Raw genomic sequence first — 22,006 nt, 5'->3', positions numbered from 1 at the left:
CAAGCATCAAGTCGTGACCACCAGTGGACACCACATCTACCCCTTACACAAGAGGTGTCTTCATTCCTTTTGGAAGGAGGATATCTTCTTTTCTGTTGACTATCATCATTTCACAGTTCATGTGAAAGTCCCCTGCAACCCTTTTAAAGCCGATTGATGCTACGCCCGTTCCTTCCACAGGTCACCAGCTGAATTAAGAGATCAATTATGGGATTTTACTCTAATCTGTGCCTTTTACGATGACAGGCTGATTACCAAGAAACACCCTGAGGTGGAAAATTATGTCTAAATAGTAAATGTGAAACTTACATGCAAATCTGGAAAGATGAGAATCTGGCGCAAACGTCTATTCATGTCAGTAATCCATCTCAGACTGAGAGACCATCTAAAGGCTCAGGAACTCTTTCCAGGCATTCTGGATTCATTTGCTGTTTAGAGTGTGCCTCTATGTGTCATGTGTGGATTTGGTTCCAAAGGGGCGCCATCAAAAGGTGGAAAAGAGTTTGTGGCATGGAGACGGGATCTGGAAAACAGAGACTCATTCAGCTGATGGTGACTTGAGACTTTAACATTGTAGGACTTGAGGTCTTACTGTTTCTATGGTGTTGTGAATCTTAAGGGATGGGTTGTCCAGTCTGAGAGTTCCAGAGGTTCCAGAGAACCTGGAACCTGGAGAAGGCTGGAGAGATGAGCATTGACGAGAGACAACCTGGAGACAGGAACAAGATTTAAAACCAGAACTAGAGAATGAAGAAGAGCTTCTCAAAACTCGAGCAACAACAGACACCCAAGGTGGGAAATGCCCACACCACACAAGCTAACTTCAAAGTTGTTTCTGTGCCTCTTAAAGACGTTCTGACGCCCTGATCAAAGCGCTTTTTCTGCTCCCATCATTCACAGATTGTCTCGATTCTCGTGCCGAGGTGAGTGCTCCTCCTCAATCAACCACCTTTGAGGTTCTGTGTTCCACGGGTGAGGAGCGGAGGGGTATCAGCTGTGCCAAATTAATCATTAGGAGCTCTGGTTTAAAAGGAGGATGGAGACACCACTCTAACCCGGATGATTATTCCAGTTTTGGATTATCACTACATTCTCCTACTCTGCTAAGAACCACGGATGTTCCTTCCCATCTTCCCATCCTCCTCCACGGCTCCTGCATCTCCCCTCTCTGCTTCCTCACCTCCCGCCCGGCTGGGTCTCCGCACTCGTCCACCTCGGCACCCCACTTTCCCCGCAGCTCGCTGAGCTAGGACTCTGAACTATCGCCCACGGCATCATTCACTGGATTTCCAGTTTTTGCTAATAAAAGACTAATTTCTTACCTCCTGACTCCCGTGTTGATTCTGCATGTCTTGGGTTAGACGCCTTCCACAAGTCATGACACAGATGGATTCAGATGCAGACCCCTGTCTGCATGTCAGAAAAATAAATGAAACGCTACCTCCCGGATTGAAGGGCCCACGGTTTCCACTACCCTCTCGAAGGGTTCAGTATCCCGGCGGTGGTTCTGTCGGAAGGGCTCAAGGTCTTCAAGGCGCTTCTCTTGGAGTGGATTGGCATAAACTCTTTGCCTGGCCCCTCTTTGCAGCCACCGTACCCATACTCCCCTTGAACATCTTAGGTGTGTTCTTGCTGTGTCTTTGTAAATCCATGCTTTCGTTCTTTTTTAAACACAGAAACAGTTTTGTTTACCTGTTTGTAGCTACGGTTTCGCCGACAGCTGCCGGCTTCTTCAGGCTGACGCTGATGGTGGCGCGTCACTTCTTTCTCCGTTTATCTGCGGGCAGCAGAGGACGTTGTCGCCCTCTACTGCCCGCTCTCCCCTCTCCGACGATGCAGTCCCATGCGTGGTCCAGCGTGTAAACTCCGTCGTCCCTGTTCATGGTCCCACATCCACGTCTCCTTATCTCTATTGCTTCCTTGATCCATCTTTTGTATTTTTGTTGTTCAGTGGTTATGATCCGTGTGCTGTCCCAGTCCATTATATGGTTTTCTCTTAAGCAATGATCTGTTACGGCTGACATACTCCCCTAACCTCATTAACGCCTCATCAACAAAACAAGTAGAAGCATTTCCTCCATTTCCAGCTCTGTCTCCGTTTTGTTTCTGGCATGCAGATAGGGGGCTCCCATCTCACAATCGTGACCAGAGAAGGCACTTTGATTTGCCACTAGAATATTTCAGCTCAGCCGGCAGCTCGCGCAGTGCACAGATGGAGAATTTCTTGCCCCCGACGAGGAGAAAAATATCAAACCAATTTGATTTTTACCTCAGCGTCTCGTGAGGCAGATAACTCAGTGAAAGTTAGGCGCACACAGCGAGGTACTGTTAGCTCAGCAGTTTGCTCTCGTGTGCAGCAGGCTTTAGCAGGATTAGATTCACAGTGTTTATAAAAACCACTCAAGGAGGGGACATGAGGGAAAACCACTGAAGAATGAGGATTAGCAGACCTCAGGATGGATGGAGACACAGCCTGGTGGGAACGCGAAAGTGGCACTCTGGTCGCCAAACAAAGAACAAGAAGCTGAAAGATCACACCGATGTTTACTAAACCACGCTTTGAAAATAAGTCTCACCTGGATTCTTGCATGTTTACCCTTCTCCGAAGTTTTCTGCTTGTGTAAATAAATCGGAAGATAGATCCATTTTTTTGGTTGAATAATTTTATCATCAAACCAGACTGAAATTTGTCAAAACTGTTGTGTCGTTTTCAGAAAAGTCATCAGTTGATCTGACACAACTTTTTTCAATATTTTAGAGATAAAGGGTCATTTAGAAATGGGTCTGTCGTTTTTAGACTGAGAGGAGTCCAGACTGGGTTTTACATCACACATAAACTCACGTATTCAGCACCGTAACACCACCGGTGTGAGAGGTTCTCCGCTCAATAACATCAGAGAAGGAGCAACATCCGGCTGCTACCACTTCAGCTTCAGGACAATCTACCAGAGTGCCAAAAAGAAAATCACCATCTGAAGTCACGTACAACCAAATACGGTTGGAGCTAGAAAACGGTGACTGATGTTTAGCGCTCTCTAGTTTACTGCAGCAAGGTGGGATCTGGTATCAGGCGGATATAGCCCGGTGATGATAGTCAACGGGAGGGGTGAGAGTTCTGTGATTGTGATTAAAAGCTAGCTTGTTTTGACGATTTGGTAAGGCGGATTTTAGCATAGAAGAATCAGCAGATTGTGGCAAAATCATTTATGTCTTCGGTAAGCACTCCACCCCTTAACTTCTCTGTCATCACAAACATGTCAGGTCCCCTCCAGCTATCTTCTGTTTTTACTCCCCCTCCTCCCCACCGCAGCCCATCCTCCCAGATCCTGAAAGAACAAACCGTCTCGTTGATAGTGACAGGTGATGCTGTGTATAAAAGCCCCTGACTCCAGAAGCTTTCACATAACTCAACAGCGAAACTAAATAACTAAAGGAAGAAGAGGCTTTTGGTTGAAGGGGAAGAGTAGAAGAGGAGGCAGTGGAGATGTGAGCTAAATTTATAGACTGGCACATCCCCAAGCCCCCGTTGCTCTAAGTCGTGGTTGTGAGTGGACAGAAGGTTTTTTAACTGGCACTTCCAAAACAAACAAAAAGTGAGAGAAAGGCAGATTTCCATGTCTAAAATCTCAAGGTTTCTTTTTCTTATCATCTTTCTAATCCTAACTATTATCCTTCAGGCCACAAAGGTCAGTCTAATTTATGCTCAGCCACAAGCAGAGTAACCCCGGGTTTCCACGGGAGACGTCAGCAGCACGTTACTGCAGCAGCACGTCTTGCTCGCGTAAGCTGCTGCTTGGCCCTTCCCACGAGACGTGAAGCAGCAGGGGAGCAGCTGTCACCGACCGAGCACGAAGTCACACGAGTGACTTCGTCAGTAAACACAACAACAAGCAGGAGAAAACTACAACATGGTTTGTGTATGACGTTCTGTCCGTTTTATAATCGCCAATACGGACCTGAAAAACAAAGGAGACCGCTAGCTAGGTGATAACTTCTCACGGGGCCGCACAGTTAGTAACCTTTTTTAAAGTAAAGCAACCGGAAGGCAGTACGTTCTTTATTCTGAAAATCTCTGTAGCTTCTCTCCATTTCCGCGTCCGATTTCCTGTCTTTCCTTCCCCACAAATGTCGAACTTGACCCGTTTCAGAGGCGTCGCGCGTAGAAAATAGAACCGGCGCGTAAAGGCCGCGACATGCTGCTCCTGAGATGCGGCCGACTCGCGCTGCTGACGGCTGGTGACGGCTCCGGTGGAAAAGGTTCTGTTTACCACAGCGGTTCCTATCAGCAGCTATGACGTGCTGCTGCAGTAACGTGCTGCTGACGGCTCCCGTGGAAAGCCGGGGTTACACACACAGGCAACTTTACAAGCAAACCAAGCCACAGTGTGTTTTATCCCTGGCAATAGGGGGCAGTACATAGCTAAATCACTGCAAGCAAGCATTATTTTTGTGTTCAAGTAAGACCTTTCCAACGGATGGCCATTAGGGTCAAAAATCCCTGGGACTGCAACCTCCAGCAAAATGAAAACATCAGACTCCTTTTCATCACTGGTAACGAGTGAAGAGGTAAATGTATAAAACAATGTTTATTATTGGTGAAAGTTTTGTGACCATTTGTTACAAATAAGTAAATGTGTTTAGTCCTTACGGGCTTCCATAGCAAGAAACGTGACATCCAATATGGCGTCGCCCAGAGACTTCACCCACTCCCATGTATTTTAGAACAGATTTGAATGGTTTTCTGTTATATTTTTCAACAACTGGGCATCTTCTAATTCATTTACTTCAACATTTCAATGAATATTTCCAGAGATTAATGGTAAAAACTGCACACTGTCACTTTAAGCCAAAACTGAGTTATGGATGCAGTAAATTAGGTTAATCAACTAATGAAATGTCTTTTGTGTTGAAAAGTTTGATAACTACAATGTTTAAAAGTATAATAGTAGTGCAAAAAGGGAATGTTGATGCACAATTAAAACAATTCACAACTAGCATCATAAAATGGGTCTCCAATCATCCACGCTTGTGCTCACCGATCACTGGGAAACTAAACTTTATCTCTAGGTTGAATTTGTACAAATGGGCCGGACAGTGGGACCAGCCATTTCAATCTTCTAAGGGACGTCATTCACTATTGTGATATCTGTGCAATTCATTCAAAGAAAATTAGTATCACGAATGTAATTGTCAGTTTTTAAATGACTGGCATCACATCAACTTCATATAGGACATCACACATCACAATGATCCGGTGCAAAGAACTTTAGCACTATTTGAGGAACCTTTTTTCACCAGAACTGTCCAGCCAAAACAGTTGCCACCAAAAAAGGGTCACACACTAATAATTTGTTGCATCGCTTTCAGCTTTGATTACAACACACTTTTGCCGTGGCGTTGTTTCAATAAGCTTCGGCTACTTTGCCAGATTTATTTCCATCTAGTGTTTCATTAATGTTTCACCAAGGTCATGCATTGAAGATGGTAGAGTCTGACCGCTGCACAATAGAGGCGTGAATTTTCACTAGTCTCCCAATTCGATTAGATTACGAGTTTTGGGCCAATGATTTGATTTGCTATCCCAATGCATCGGGAATATTTCATATGGATTTGATTTTATTGATAAATAAAAGATGTCAGATATTTGCTTCAAAAAATGTGTCTGACACAACATGCCACTGCCAAAAGCTCTTTATTCACAACATTCCTTTGGACAACGTAAAAGGGTAAAATATTTAAACAATTAAGAAGATTTAACAGTTTCCTCATTCTGCAGTCACATCTCAGGCTACGGGAAAACGTACCCTGCAGAGACTAACAGGATCTTTTAACAGTGAGAAGCTGTACGACATGTCCAGTTCTTTAAACGTCTTTTGTACATTCATTCTAACCTCCTCCTAAGAAATAAAGAACACCAAAGGAAATGTTTGGCTAGGTTTGTTATTCAGTTTCAGCTCAGTGGTCTCATTTGAAAAAAGTTTTCAAATGGATCTAATTCGGTTTAATGCAGAAAATAGTAAAACATTTTTAAGAATCCTAAACGTCCAATAGTATTTGAGATGTTTGTTTTATTCTTGCTGATAATAATTGTCATGTCATGTGTCCTGTCCATGTCACTCTATGTTCCATATCCCATTTTCCTTGTCTCCAGTGGCCCTACAGGTAAACTAGGCAGCCACCTAGGGTGCCATCCAGTGGGGGGTGCCAAACTGCGTCCACACCACCACCATTTTGTCCAAAGAACAAGCAAACTGTATATCCGCATTCTGCAATTTTAAAGAAAATCAGTAATCTAATTTATTAAACCAAACCAGTGATTTCCCATCCAGCTCTCTTCAATCCCACTCTGAGCTCGGCTGCCTGCCCTGTTCTGATCACAACCAGACACATGTGGGATGTACGGTCGGGTTCTGTGTGAACGGCTAAACCACTGAGGAGGATGCAGCAGCAGATGCCACCAGGTGGATCCAGACGTGGATGGAGAGCTGGAGCAGACCCGTGGCTGGACGTTTCTGGCCAGAGGAACATCATACAGGACGGTCTGCAGAGAGAGCTTTGGGACGATTCCTCTCACTGTCCACTCCATCGTCCATCTACAGGGACTGCTGTGCTGGCTCAGACGACGGCTGTTACATCTCTAAGATGTATTCAGAAATATGAAATGAGGAGATGGTTTTGGGTCCACTGGTATAACAATTGTGACTCTTCAGCAAATAAAACCACAGTGTTGTTTTTAATAGAGGTTCCTACACGCTTGCCTGTTAACAGTAGTGGTGGTCTGCTGGTACCTCCTGCAGAACAGAGCACCACTGACCTCCTCCACACACATCTTCCTCAGGCTCATCCTCCAGACCCACAACTTCACCAGCACAGAGGCAGATGTGCAGCACAGTGCATGCTGACCTGTAATAGATTAAAAAAGAGGTTTTTTTATTGAAAAATGTAAAACAAACCATATAACCTGCAGTACATTGGTTCTGTTCAGCTTAAAGAAAAGCAGCAGGGAATAGTTAAATAAAAACAACAGAATTTACATTTTTAAGACAGATCTAATCATTATTAGGCTTAAGTTGAATAAAGAAATGCACACTGAAAACAGTTCAATGCTATTTTATTAAAAAGCCTGTTTTTTAAAACGTTTTACCCTCATTTGATGCAAAATAAGTTCTAAGGTCCAGTTTACAGTAGAAAACATCCTACTGCATTCAACATTTATAATGCATTTGGTTTATATTAACTACCTACATGATAATACTCAGTAGAAATGTGTTGTGTATGTTTAACCAGTTCATTCTGTAGCTTAAAACATACATGAAACCATCTAAAGTTAACATTTAAGTCCTGAAAGTTTCTAGAATAAACAAAGTTACTTTACCTGAAAACGGTTGTGAACAAACGCTGCTGATGGACGTGAAGCTGCTGTAGCTCCTTAATATTCCTGCTCCATTTTCGCTAGCTTTAGCATTTTTCCTTTGCGTGTAGCCGCCGCCACGGCTGTGACGGGACCTACGGGCCCCCGTAGAGGTGAAGGCTAGACTGTCCGAATTCAGAGCCGCTGGGTTCCGGTCTTAGCGGTCGAGCAAGGACCCGGCCTTGCTAGACCGGCGAGGACCCGTACTCATAAGCACCCTTCCCATGGATTCGGACACACACTTAATTATAGGGTTCATGGTGAGGATAATGGTGCTGTTTCATTTCTTTTTCAATTTGTATTGTGCTGTCCCTAATGGACAATCGTTATCCTTACAGTGCTGTTCCTGATGGACACTGACACTAAACCATCTGCTAACCTTCCCCTGAAGGAAACCTCACCGCCTTCTTCTACCTCTGAGAATCATTCTGACAGCAGCAAACACCCTGAAAGGTGGCTCACATTACTGTATGTACCGTTAGTGCTGAGTGCTGCTCACAAGTTCTCGTCACAGTCTCGATAAATAAGTCAGGTCTCACACACACACACACACACACACACACACACACACACACACACACACACACACACACACACACACACACACACGAGACTGTCAACATGCTCCTTTGCCCTTTCCACTGATTTCATTCTTGTGAATAATACATCAGCTAAATGCTTAAGTCGAATCATTAGAATGTTTTATTCAGGAGATGGGCAGAGCTAAATCTTCTACCCACATTAAGAATAGCTTTGGGTTTGGTTGACGCCGGGGGGGTTGGGGGGGGGGGGGGGGGGGGGCTTAGCGCGTGTGCACTGCGGGACATGATTCAGATTAATTACTAATGGTGGAGTGTAAGGTGCTAATGCAGACATGCTGGCTGAGGCTGTTCATTTGAGAAGAGGGTTGAGATTATTCCTCTGGTCAACGACCATCAGCACATCAACAGCATATTCCATCAAACAGCAGTCATGATCAAACATAATGATGAAGCAGAAGCTACGTGTAGATGTTCTGTCATAGTGACACACTTCCATTCATCATGCACATTACTGAGCCTGAAACTACACGGGCACACTAGAGGCTGAGTAATTCAACTCCCTGCTCAGCATCGTCTCACAGGAAAAGAAAGTTTGCTTGTTTGACCATGGAGACAAAAGCACGCTAAAGCAGGACGGTTTAGTTGTGAGAAATGTGTCTAACTAAGTATTGGTTACTTATTTAAAAGCAAAAGAGACTTTGTTAGCGGTGGGCGACGGTGGCTCACTCCTTCCTACCGTCGGACATGAAAATGTTGTGTAATATCCGCGTAACATACTTCGCAGCAATTAGCCACGTTAAAGTGGATGGGTGACTTTCTACCGGCAACAAAGCGTCCCGTTTTGGAAGCGTCCCAAAAGTGTGTGGACACGTTGCTTATGTTCCAAATCGGTTTTGTTACATTCTCCGCTTCCAGAACACGTCAAAATCCGCAGTTCAGAATTAGGCCAGACAGGACGTCAAACACGAAAGCAGTGTAAAACATCCGAAAACTTTCAAAATAAAAGTCGCGTTCAGATTTCCAGTTGCTTAACTAGTCAGGGACCTAATTTCCAGTGAAACTTCCATAGCCAAAGTAAACAGGACAGAAATAAACCAGACTTTTGTAGTTCACATGCTGACATTTTTCTCTTTGCTTGTTATCGTGTGAACTTCCGAAATCACGCGTGGTGACCTATGACCTAGTGGGACACACTGCTCCCGTTTCACGTCTGAAACGCTCCAGGTTGGAAGTGAGCTTGCAGGTGAAACGCCTCTACTGCGTTACACGCCACTCATGCATCTAGAGGATGGGTCAGGGTTTTTCGCTGTAATTGGTGGGTTGCTGGTTCAAACCCAGGCTCCATCCTTTTTAATCGCTAAAGTCATCATCAGACACTGGAGAAATTATATCTCTGCATGTGACCCATCTCCACACGGAGTGGTGAGCTGCAGCTGTGGCGGTGCTCGGGAACTATTTGGTGGTTTAACCCCCCGATCAAACCATTTAAAGCTGATTGTCAAGCAGGGAGGCGTTGGGTCTCATTTTTAAAGGATTTGGTACGATCCGACTGGGATTTGAACCCCGATCTCTCGGTCGTGGAATGGACACTCTACCACTGGGCCACTGAGAAGGTGCACTTTGGAGTCCTTGAATCAGAAAAATGATAAACAAACATTACACTATTATTAGTAACTTCATCGGATGAAGCGTTCCAAACCACACACTCGAGAAAATGAGAGCATACCTGAATAAACAAAGTGTGGTGTCAAAAAAAACAAGTCAACTCGCTCAAACTCAACTAAACTTAAACTCTTTAACCACCTGCTGCCATTAAAGGTGAGGCTCACTCAGACACATATATATATATTTTTTTGGTTTTATATGTATGCTTGGTCTCTCACTTGCAGTAAACAGTCTTCCAGCCCTATTTTCCTGCATCAGTTTCTGAAATAAAACAGTTAAGGAAACATGTGAGTCAGGAAAACACAGATCTACAGCACGCTGCATTAGCGTCACCCGTCGTGGCTTGCGATCGCAGAAGGTTGCGTGGATTTTGTGACCGAGAGAACAGGACAGGCACTAAAATGGCCAAAGACAGAACGGATGCTGAGTAATCTCACTAAGCTAGGTGAGGTCGATCAGCCTTGCATGTTTTCCTTACCAGTGGCGGACTTAGCAATTTGGGGGCCCAAGGTGAACACAGACATGGGGCCCCTTACACTAAATTTTCGACAATCTCATCTTTAACTGGATTTGCAAAACTCTCCCCTCTTCTGACATGAGTTATTTTCACTCTTTATTAGTCCTCCTCTTTTTTCCTGTCGTCCCCTCCCTTTGAGTGCTTTCTTCTTCCTGTCAGTGCTCCTGTGCTTTTGCCTTTGTTTATTTCTTCTATTTTCCATTTTGGTCCATGTTTTCCTCCCTTTAAACATTTTAGGGATTTTATCAAAATATTTATCAATAAACCCATTTCCTGCAGCTAGAGGGAGATACAAGAGACAATAAGGCAGACATACAACCAAATTGCAATTTGTGGCAAGAGAACAAGGCAAAAGCCCGAGGTTCTGCTCACGGTGTTTATTTATAACAAAAGATAAGAAAGGAATGGGAGTGGGTCATGTGTGAGAGAGAGAGTGTGTGTGCGTGTATGGGAAGTTACAAGCTAACAAGAATGTGTGTGTGTGTGTGTGTGTGCTTTCAGGATGTAAGGTAATACATTTGTTAATAGGACAAAAGTAATGAAATATAAAATTTCCATGACACATTGTCTTTCCTTTCTGCTTCCTTTTGATGTTTACATGGAAAAACGACGTCACTTTTGGAAGTGAAGATAAAAGCTTTTTTGAAGCAAGCTGCTTCTTTCTCTTGTTGGAGCCACTAGGATAACTCCATTTCATGCTTAATGTTTTGACTACTGCTTTGAGTTTGTTACGAACGCTCTCGCCTCTCTTCTTATTCTTATTTGTGGTCTCATGGCACTTGGCAAACAACAATTTGGTGCATTACCGCCACTAACTTGATTGGAGTGAAATGACTACCAATCACTTCCTGTTTGTGCATCGGCATCTTAAAGGAATTGTCCTTTGTGGTATTGACAGAGGGGTGCTGGCAGTTAGGGCTTGGGCCCCCCCAACATAAAGGGGCCCCAGGCGGCCGCCGACCTATGCCAAATGGTGAAACCGCCACTGTTCCTTTCCTCCACTTTTTTGATGGTTTTCAAAATCACTTCACTCAAAAGACATGTATTCAGGCAAAACGATAAAAGAGCACAGAGTGAATAATTTTTCCTGATTACATGGCTCATAGAATAGATATTTACATACAAACAATGACTCCCTGATATCTTCTTTACACGCTGGAGGCAGCAAGTAATAATGAGTGTCACTCAACCAGAATGGCATCATAGCATTGGTATAATGTAATAACCTTTACAGAGTGTGTTTATTTGTGTCAGTCTGTGACTCACTGATTAAAAAGGCCCCTAATGGCCGATGCACTGAGATGCTCTCCATGTTCCCGCCGGACTAAACAGAATGACCCCACATTAAGACACACACACCAGGACAATCTGCTGAGGCTCTGATGACCGGAAAACGTCTCCCTGTGGTGCTGAGTGTCAGGCAGTCTGAGTGTTCAGCAGATGGTCAGCTGCATGCTTCAGTCAGAGCAAACACAGCAGATGAACTCCGCTCACCTGGAGGATTCTGTCTCCGGTCGGTTTTAGTGCAGCCATCGGTCTAACGTTGAACCCAAACGAGAAAAAACGCTAATAAAAACCAGATCTGTATCAAAACAATAGTGGTTGTATGATAGCTGTCACGTTTAAGAACTTTTTAATGTCACTAAAGTGCAGAAATTCAGGACAAACAGGGTTTAGGAACAAAAAGATCAGAGATGAGATGATTTATCCAGTGGTCAGAGGCAGACAGAAAAGAAACACATTATGAAGTCAGGCCATGCCTCTGCTACTAATGCTTGAGGAGCTACTCAGAGTGGATCCTCACAAGTCAGTTGGGCTGGAAACTCTTGACCCTTTCTCTCAGAGGTCAGCAGCAGATGTTCTCGCAGCATTATTCATCTTTCTAACCTTCCTGCAGGACTGGAGATCTGCATCGGCCACTCTGCTACTCAACGGAGGAGACCATCTGGACCAGGGGGTCTCCATAACCTTTTCCTTCGTTGTTTTTGTTTTTTACTGTGACCGAAAACATCTGAAGGTTTTCCGTCATCTTGACAGATTGCAGTTCACACCCCTGACTCATGCAGGTGTGCAGACAGATTTAATGTTACACAGAGAACATCTCAGAGGTTACAGAGTCAGTCAAGAAAACACTCCCATCGAGGCATCTGAGCATTCTCTCACACTTGGACACCATTCTCAACACATCTTACCATAGACAGGGACCTGAAGAGTTGTGGAGAGGAGGCTCTGGAGCACATCTGGAGCAGCAGTAGCTCAGGAGGTAGAGTGGATTGCCTCGTGACTCAGGAGGATTGCAGGATGGACACCTGCTCCCGTCAGGGGTATTCTGCTGTTGTGTCCTTGGGCAAGACACTTATTATTATTATTATTATTATTATTATTATTATTATACATCAAACTTATATAGCGCTTGTTTAGGATACTCAGAGTGACGCTTGCATGCACTCTCACTGTCACGTTTCAGGGATGTTTAGGACCCAAATATGCAGATACCCAGGAGGACACGAGGCAGGAGTAGATATAAGGAAAAAATCCTTTTATTAGAGGATGAACAAAAATAAATCCAAGGCAACGAGCCTAAAGTCCAAAGTCCTGGAGCACAGGACACCCAAAGCTCTCAAAGAGCACAAAGACCAAAGACTTTGAAACAGAAGCTCACCTAGAGCACAAAGTCTGGGGACGAGACAAAAAGCTCATAAAGAGCACGAACAAACGCAGACAGAATACAAACAATGGACCGACAAGACAGGACTTAAATACACAGGGAGGGTGAGAGGGAGATGAGCTGCAGGTGTGTGGGGTGTGGGAGGAGGACCAGGTGAAGGCAATGACTAATCAGGGGAGAAACTCACTTGACCTAAGAATAAAACCTAATACAAAAGAGCAGGAAACATAACTACAATTCAAAGGGAGGGGGGAGAAAAATAATAAACACTGATGGGAAAAAAACATACTAAATCATGAAAGGCTGTAACTAAAGGGAATGACTTGAGAAACCTAGAGGGCTGGAGATCTAGGGGCAAATGGGGAAAACCTGAAGACACATGAGGAAGACGCAGACATGACACATGAGGGCGCTAGGACACAAAAGGAGCACCTAGAGAACGAATGGAGGACACAAGGAGACACATGAGGGGAGATGCAGACACAGACCATGACACTCACATTCACACACTGCTAGTGATGGTAAGCTACTATGTAGCCACAGCTGCCCTGGGGCAGTCTGACAGAGGAGGGGCTGCCATTTTGGCACCGTCGGCCCCTATGACCACCACCAACACAGGTAAGTTGGGTGAAGTGTGTTGCCCAAGGACACAACTGCAGAATACCCCTGGCGGGAGCTGGAAACAAACCCATGACCCTCCGATCATGAGGCAACCCGCTCTACCTCCTGAGCTACTTCACCCCACTTGCCATGTTGGTGTTGGTCAGAAAGGCCGATGGCGAAAAATGGCAGCCTCGCCTCTGTCAGACCGCCTCAGAGTGGCTGTGGCTACATAGTAGCCTACCATCACTGACTTTGTGTGAATGTGCGTGTGTGAATTTGAGATGTACGTAGTTAACCGGGTAACTGGTTAATTGCCGTTAATATTGTAACCGGGTAAAATAGTTTTGTCCGGTTAACTGCTTCAATTCCTTCTGCTGCTCTGGGTGCAATATATTTTGTGTCACTAGAGGGCACAAGAGCGCTGCCATCAAACATGTTTACTGGGTGACCGCAGAAGAAGAAATGAGCTCGTCACATGATTCAAGTTTCAATTCAATTCAAGTTTATTTCTGAAGTGCCAAATCACGACAAGAGTCGTCTCAAGGACCTTCAAACAATAAACATTCCAATACAGGTCAGGTCAGTAAGCCAATCAGTAAAAAGTTTCTTATATAAGGAACCTATCAGGTCGCACTGAGTCACTGACTAGTGTCAGAGTCTTTACAGCAATCCTCATTGTGAGCAAGCATGCAGCGACAGTGGAGAGGAAAACTCCCTTTTAACAGGAAGAAACCTCCAGAGGATCCTGGCTCGGTACATGACCAAAAAAATGTGCTCAAACACGGAGCGGTTTGCAACGAGCCAGCGTTGGAGCGGTTTATTCTTAGTTATTTCCTTCTTGGAACACAGTGAGCCTCACATCAAAGCGCTGCGGCTGGCAGAACATGACGCTAGCAAACTAAACCGAGAAGATGTGTGCCACACAATAAGGACAAGTTTTGGATTACAGCAAGATATTTGACTTCAGCATCAACAAGGCTGCCAACTCTCACGCACTGAGCGTGAGAGTTGGCAGCCTTGTTGAGCGTGAGAGTTGGCGCTCCCCAAACGCATATCACGCACAGTGCGTAGAGCTTACGAAAAATAAAAACCATGATATTAATATTAGCATTAGCTGCTTAACAACATGCACACAAACAACACTTAAGTAATACTTTAACTGGCGTTATTTCACACACAAAATCCCATCTGTATAATCCAAGCCGATGTACTTTTTCTGCTCTGGTTGTGAGATGGGCGGGGCGGTGAGCTCCACCTGCTGTTGATGGGAAGAGGATGCCCGGTTCTTCCTCCCAGAACCGTGAGCTGCAGCTGTGCGCGCCACCAAAATGACATGCTTTATTTAGAAATGCAGCCGCGTCGCCAGACGGTGTTGACGGAGCTTCAGTCCCGAATATTTCTCTTTTGTTTTCACTCATCAGCCACAGATCCTCGCTCACAGCAAGCTGGGCTTCCTACCGTGGTGACTCACTCACATGTTCCCTCTCCTACATTAGAAGGTGACGCGGCAAATTAAAACATTAGGAATCCTGATGTTTTAATTCACCGCTTCACCCATCCCTCCTCCATAACCAGGTTACGGTACGGAAGCCTGGAAAGGCCAAACTCCTCAAACGATTTTTCCCAACTGGCTGATATGAATTAATATAATAGAATAGAGTAAATGTTATTAGTCCCACAGTGAGGACATCCACTCATTACAGCAGCACACACACTTAGAGAAACAGATTACAGTAAAACTGATTCAGCCATGTTTGCTTTGATAACTTCAATAACTTCATGCTGATGACCCACATGAACATAATCCTCTGTTTAGTGGATGCAACTACATCAATGAAGATAGCTTAACATGATAGATTGTTTTTCTTGGAAGGAAAATAATTACTAACTAACTAATAATAACAGGAGGCATCTGGTCAGGATGCCTCCTGGACGCATCCCTGGTGAGGTTTTCCGGGCACGTCCAACCGGGAGGAGGCCTAAAGGTAGACCCAGGACACGGTGCAGGGACTATGTGTCTCACCTGGCCAGGGAACACCTTGGGATTCCCCCGGAGGAGCTGGCCCAAGTGGCTGGGGAGACGGAAGTCTGGGCCTCTCGCCTTAGGCCACTGCCCCCACGACACGACACCGGATAAGTGGATGAAAATGGATGGATGGATGGAAATAATAATGTAATATTATGAATGACATGATATTGCCCACCCCTAGATGGAATTTAAAAAAAATGACATTAATTATAATTAAAAGTTCCTGTGAGACATTTGTGACACGTAGCTGTAACTCTTTACTGCAGATAGATAGATAGATAGATAGATAGATAGATAGATAGATAGATAGATAGATAGATAGATAGATAGATAGATAGATAGTGTCATGGTTCTGCTGTCTTCTGCTGTGTTTGTCATTCATTGTTTGCAGGTGAGTGTGTTGGGGAGCTGCAGCTGAAGCCAATTAACTCCAGCTTGGCCAGAGGATTTAAGGAACAGCGCTCCCACACCTCAACGCCAGCTGATACTCAATTGTTGGGTAGATCCTGTCCAATCCTGTCCTAAATCAGAGAGACCAGAAAATTAATTAGTCCGTTCAACCTGATCTGCGTTTTTGTCTGCCCCAGTCCTGGATACTCTCTGCCTGCCTGAGGTGTGTGTTTTTTTCATCTCGGCGCTGTTCGATTCCCTGGCCTCCGCTCTCCACTGCTCACCTGCCTTCCTGGATCTAACCATTCTCCTGCGACAACCTCCACCCCTGCATCAGCCTGACTTGCCTCTCCCTCCAGCTCGTACCCTGCTCAACTCAGTAAGCCCGTTCCTCTTATCTTATACTTTCCTGGTTCTCGGTTTCTGCCACTCACATCATTGTGTTTTTTCTTATAGTCGTAGTCGTCCCATTTTCCTGTCCCTTTGGATCAGCGCTCTTATTTATTATTCTTTGGTTTCTTTGTCTTTTTTTAATAATAAAGACATTTATATCATCTCTCACCTTATCCGTGTGTGATTCTCTCATGTGGGTTAAGAGACTTCAGCCCACCATGACAGAATCAGCTGGCCAAAGAACTCCCGATCCCATGAGTGAATCACTTCCTCCAACGTTAGTATCCACGTTAACCCAGCATGAAAAATCCATACAGTCTGTGATCGAACAGTTGAATCTCACTAATCAACGGTTAATTCACCTCGACACCGAAAACCGGCAGCTGTGGGCTCAACTCGGCGCAGCAGCCTCATCCATTTCCTCCCCTCCACCTGTGCCGCCTCTTCCGGTTCCACCGGCACCAGGTCATTTCCGGGTTGCCGATTCGCCCACACCGGACACCTTCTCAGGTGAGCCAGGCAGATGTCATAGTTTCCTTTTGGTATGTGATTTGGCATTTAAACGATCTCCTGACACGTTTTCCAGCGATCCTATAAAGATTTCGTTTATTGTGGGATTGTTACGTGGGAAAGCGTTATTGTGGGCTCAGGCTAGAAGTCGCCAGCCTGGTTTTCTACTCGGTCCTCTCCATGAATTTCTGTCAGAATTCTCTCAGATATTTGATACACCCGACAACCCTGCGGAAATAGCAAGAAAGATCTGGAGTCTACGCCAGGGGAGATTAACAGTATTAGATTTCGCCATAGAATTTAGGACCTTAGCTTCCATATCTACACTAGATGACGCGTCACTCCGAGCCACTTTTTCTCAGGCCCTATCTGATGATCTTCAGGATCAGTTAGCCTTCTGTCCAGATTCTGAGAACCTGGAAAGTCTCATCTCCTTGGCCTCACGCATTGAGAGACGTCTCAAGGACAGATGTAGGGTTTCACGGCATCTGCCTTCCATCTCCGCCCCTGAAATGTCCTCCCACACCCCGGTAGCACTATTGTCGCAACCTGAACCCATGCAGCTGGGAAGGGCTCAACTTACTCCTGAGGAGAAACTGAGGCGGAGGACGGCTGGCCTTTGTCTCTACTGTGGTCAAGCGGGTCACATGATTTCACACTGCCCTGTCCGGCCAAAAGATCGCACCCACCAGTAGGTCCAGGGTTACTGGTGGGTGGCACCACAAATCCAAGATCCCTGTGTTCCGTGAACTGTTTGGTCTCATTTAATAATCAAACCTTCTCTGCAGACGCCCTGGTGGACTCCGGTTGCGAGCGCAATATTCTGGATCTGGCTGTGGTTCAACAGCTGGAGATCCCCACGGTACGTCTCACCACACCCCTTCGTGCGTCCTCCCTGGACGGCTGTTCTCTGACCACCATAACCCACCAGACGGTTCCCGTTAACCTACGGGTATCCGGAAACCACCATGAGGTACTCTCCTTTTTTGTTTTTCCTTCCCCATAATCACCTGTTGTTTTGGGACACGAATGGCTAAACAAACACAACCCGCAGAACGACTGGAGAACAGGGAGTATCAGTAACTGGAGCTGTTTTTGTTTGTCTAACTGTTTATCTTCCGCATCGATTCCAATACTCAACCCCAAGGCCAAGACCCCAGAGCCTCTCGACTTGTCCAGAGTTCCCCCCGAATACCACGACCTCCAGCAGGTCTTCAGCAAGGATAATGCCTCTACGTTACCACCCCACAGACCTTTCGACATGTGCATAGATCTCCTCCCAAACGCAAAATTACCCACCAGCAGGTTGTATAACCTTTCTAGACCTGAACACGAATCCATGAAACAGTACATCTCTGAATCTCTCGCAGCAGGCATAATAAGACCCTCCACTTCACCTCTGGGTGCGGGATTCTTTTTTGTGTCTAAAAAAGACGGCTCTCTACGTCCTTGCATCGACTACCGAGAACCAAACCAGATAACTGTCAAGAACAAATACCCCCTTCCCTTGCTCTCATCTACATTCGACCCAGTCAACGACGCTTCCATATTTACCAAACTCGACCTGCGTAATGCATATCATTTGGTCCGCATCAGAGAGGGAGATGAATGGAAGACAGCCTTTAAGACTCTCTCGGACATTTTGAATATCTTGTCATGCCTTTTGGTCTTACAAATGCACCCGCGGTCTTTCAATCTCTAATTAACTCTGTCCTCAATGATTTCATCAACAAATTTGTCACTGTTTATCTCGACGACATCCTCATTTTCTCCAGATCACCATCCGAACACTGTCTACATGTCCGTGCAGTTCTCCAACGTCTCCTAGAGAACCGTCGTTCGTTAAGGCAGAGAAATGTGAATTCCACTCCTCATCTGTCAAGTTCCTTGGCTTTGTTCTGGAGAGCGGAAGGCTGAAGGCAGACCCGGACAAGATCAGAGCTGTGGAGGAGTGGCCCTCACCCACGAACAGAAGACAGCTGCAACGATTCTTGGGGTTTGCTAATTTCTATCGTAGGTTCATTAAAGACTACAGTTCCATAGCCACCCCTCTCACTCAACTAACTTCTGTTAACAAACCTTTTTCCTGGACCTCTGAGGCAGAAGAAGCGTTTCTCACCTTAAAGAACCGTTTCACTCAGGCACCCATCCTCACCCGACCAGATCCGCTCCGGCAATTCACCCTGGAAGTGGATGCGTCTGACACCAGTGCCGGTGCTGTATTATCCCAGGTCTCCTCAGTTGATAACACCCTGCACCCGTGTGCTTTTTTCTCTCGTCGTCTGTCCCCAGCCGAACAGAATTACGACGTTGGAGACCGGGAACTGTTGGCCATAAAACTGGCACTGGAGGAGTGGCGTCACTGGCTTGAGGGGGCGGAACATCCCTTCCAGATCTTGACGGACCATAAAAACCTAGCGTATCTGAGGGAGGCCAAGAGGCTTAATGCCCGCCAATCCCGCTGGTCTTTATTCTTCTCCCGATTTAACTACCTCATCTCTTACAGACCCGGAACTAAGAACACCAAACCTGACGCCCTATCCCTCCTTTACGCCCCGGACAAAGAGGTCGAACCCACCACTATCCTTCCTCCTTCCTGTGTCCTCGGATCTATCACTTGGGATATTTCCACCAAGGTCCTGGAGGCTCAGCAGACGGATCCCAACCCAGGTACAGGTCCCCCTAACAGAACCTATGTCCCCTCCTCTGTTCGCAGTGTCGTAATCAAGTGGGCCCATACCTCCAGGTTCTCCATCCATCCCGGCATGGGTAGAACGCTGGCCCTCATCTGTCGGACGTTCTGGTGGCCCACGCTCTACAGGGACACCAAGGAATACATAAGTGCATGTCAGGTTTGTGCCCGAAACAAGTCCAGCAACCAGTCACCTCAAGGTCTCCTGTGTCCCCTGTCTATTCCTTCACGCCCCTGGTCCCACATCGCATTGGATTTTGTCTCTGGTTTACCGGTCTCCAAGGGTTTTGACACCATACTCACCATTGTCGATCGCTTCTCCAAGTCCTGTCATCTAGTTCCCCTTAAACATCTCCCAACCTCTGCAGAGACGGCCAACCTTCTCGTCACTCAGGTTTTCCACCTACATGGAATCCCCTCAGAGATCCTCTCAGACCAAGGCCCTCAATTCGTGTCACGAGTGTGGAAGGAATTTGCCAACCATCTGGGGGCTCGAACTGCTCTGAGCTCTGGCTTCCATCCCGAAACCAACGGCCAGTGCGAGCGGATGAACCAGGAGCTGGAGGCCATGCTGAGATGCGTCTGGTCTAAAGATCCGTCTGGATGGAGTGACCAGATTGCATGGATAGAGTACGCTCACAACTCACACATTTCCTCCACCACAGGCCAATCCCCATTCAAGATCTCTCTGGGTTATCAGCCACCTCTGTTTCCCTCCGACTCCGATCCTCCGACTTCAGCTCTCCAGTTCATCCGCCGCGCTAGACGCACCTGGACCCAGACCAAGGCCGCACTCCAACGGACCGCCGACCGCAACCGCCGGCTGGCTGACCGGCGCCGCCGTCCAGCCCCTGCCTACGCTCCTGGCCAGCAGGTCTGGTTGTCCACCCGGGACATCAAACTGAAGGATGCTAATAAGAAATTCTACCCCTGGTTCATCGGCCCCTACACCATAGCTGAGGTCCTCAGCCCAGTTTCTGTGCGTCTGTCCCTGCCTTCCTCCATGAGGGTCCATCCGGTGTTCCACGTCTCATTGGTCAAGCCCTTCGTGTCCAGCCCTCTGTGCCCTCCTTGTTGGGTATTTTTATAATTGTACCTTTTTGAGGCCTAAAAGATGCCAATTTTGTGTTATTGACACTGCATGAATCTCTGTTTTTGCCAACTGTTGTTGTTCATGAAAGGTTGAGCAAGGAGGTTGATTGCAACTGAAACCTTTGTAACTCTGTAACCTGAGAAGGCCCCGCCTTCTCCCCCATCCTTTGTTGTGAATAAAGCCCCTGACGAACTAGGAGCAGAGGGGGAGTGACGTGGGGAAGCCTCGGAGGAGGTTTCTCTGCGTTAACTCTCCATGTTTTGAGGACTCAGGGTAAAATGTCTTCCTTGTTGTCATGTGTGTTTATTTCAGGTTTCAGGGTTATGGAGATTAAATATTACCTAACATTCTATTCTCCTGATGGAGAATGCGGGTATGCAGAGCTGGTAAGGTGAAGGCTTTGAGGCTGGAACAGAGGGGGGCTGGTTAGCTCCATGGAGAGGTTTGGTTGAGTCCAGCTCTCACATGACGATTCATAGACATTACAAATAATCTCTCTCTCTCTCTGTGTGTCGTCCTTTTAAGGTAATATGGGATAAATCTAAATTACCTACAAATAATCTTTCTCTCTCTGTGTGTGTCGTACTTTTAAGGTAATATGGGATAAATCTAAATTACCTAACAAATGGTGGCCCGTACGGGGAGGCAGAGCCGTCAGTGGGAAGCTGTCTTCGGGGAGCTGTGCAGGCGCCACTCCTGGGTAACTAAAAATGTTTCACCGGCCAGTCTTTTAGCCTTGCAGGTAGATTCCCATTTAAGCTCTCGCCTTCCCGAACTCAGGACGAAAGTTCCATGCAGAGGAGAGTAAGTTAATTCATTAAGTTAATTCATTAATTTGTGTCTGTTTCTTTAACCACTGGCAGTGTGGTTTAAGTTGATTGAGGTGGGCCGGTTGCGGCCGTGTGTGTGTGTGAACCTCTTGAGTGTGTGAGAAAGTTTGGTTGACGGCCGGAAAAAGATGTGTGAGATTGTTTGGCTAAAGTCGTTTTGAGCCTGTTTTTGGTAAGAAAGGCGATGGATCAGCTCTGGTGAAAACAGCTCCGGGGAGCAGAGTTTCGGTGGGAGATTGCTTCACAGTCCGGACAGCTGAATAGCATGCCTCGTGAGTACCTAAATTAAATTGCACCTTTTTCCTAATAACTGGACGACAGTGATTTTACGCCTGTAGTGATTTTTGCCATTCACGCACGAAAGACGTTTCGTGCCCCGGCAGAGGACTGGGCTGAGAGTCGCTGGACTTTGTCCTGGACCCCGTTTGTCTCTGAGGGAACAGAGTAAACGCGAGGGAGGTTGTAATTAGTCCGTGTCTGCGCACATGGCCCCCCACGACGGACTGTGGGTTGTAATAGAGTTGAATGTGCAGACTCACTATGTAAGCTCACTGTTGCTGGAATTGTTTAAATATTTCATGGTGCGTACACTAAAATTAATCACCGTTATTTGGCTTAAAGATCTCAAATCGGTCTAAATTTCCGGTCTGCGTTATGTGTGTT

The 22,006-nt window shown here is 46.1% G+C and overlaps 1 long non-coding RNA gene across 1 annotated transcript; it reads left to right on the top strand.

Moving 5' to 3' along the window:
* The first annotated feature begins 15,780 nt into the window (after positions 1–15,780).
* Positions 15,781–16,386, top strand: LOC139071419 (uncharacterized). The gene is made up of 3 exons (XR_011521309.1): positions 15,781–15,934; positions 16,023–16,204; positions 16,282–16,386. It is a non-coding gene; the product is annotated as an uncharacterized lncRNA (long non-coding RNA).
* The last annotated feature ends 5,620 nt before the right edge of the window (positions 16,387–22,006 follow it).

Source organism: Nothobranchius furzeri, chromosome 1, assembly GCF_043380555.1.
Source record: "Nothobranchius furzeri strain GRZ-AD chromosome 1, NfurGRZ-RIMD1, whole genome shotgun sequence".
Lineage (NCBI taxonomy): Eukaryota > Metazoa > Chordata > Actinopteri > Cyprinodontiformes > Nothobranchiidae > Nothobranchius > Nothobranchius furzeri.
Note: the sequence above shows the minus strand (reverse complement) of the source record. Positions and strands in the feature narration are given on the sequence as shown.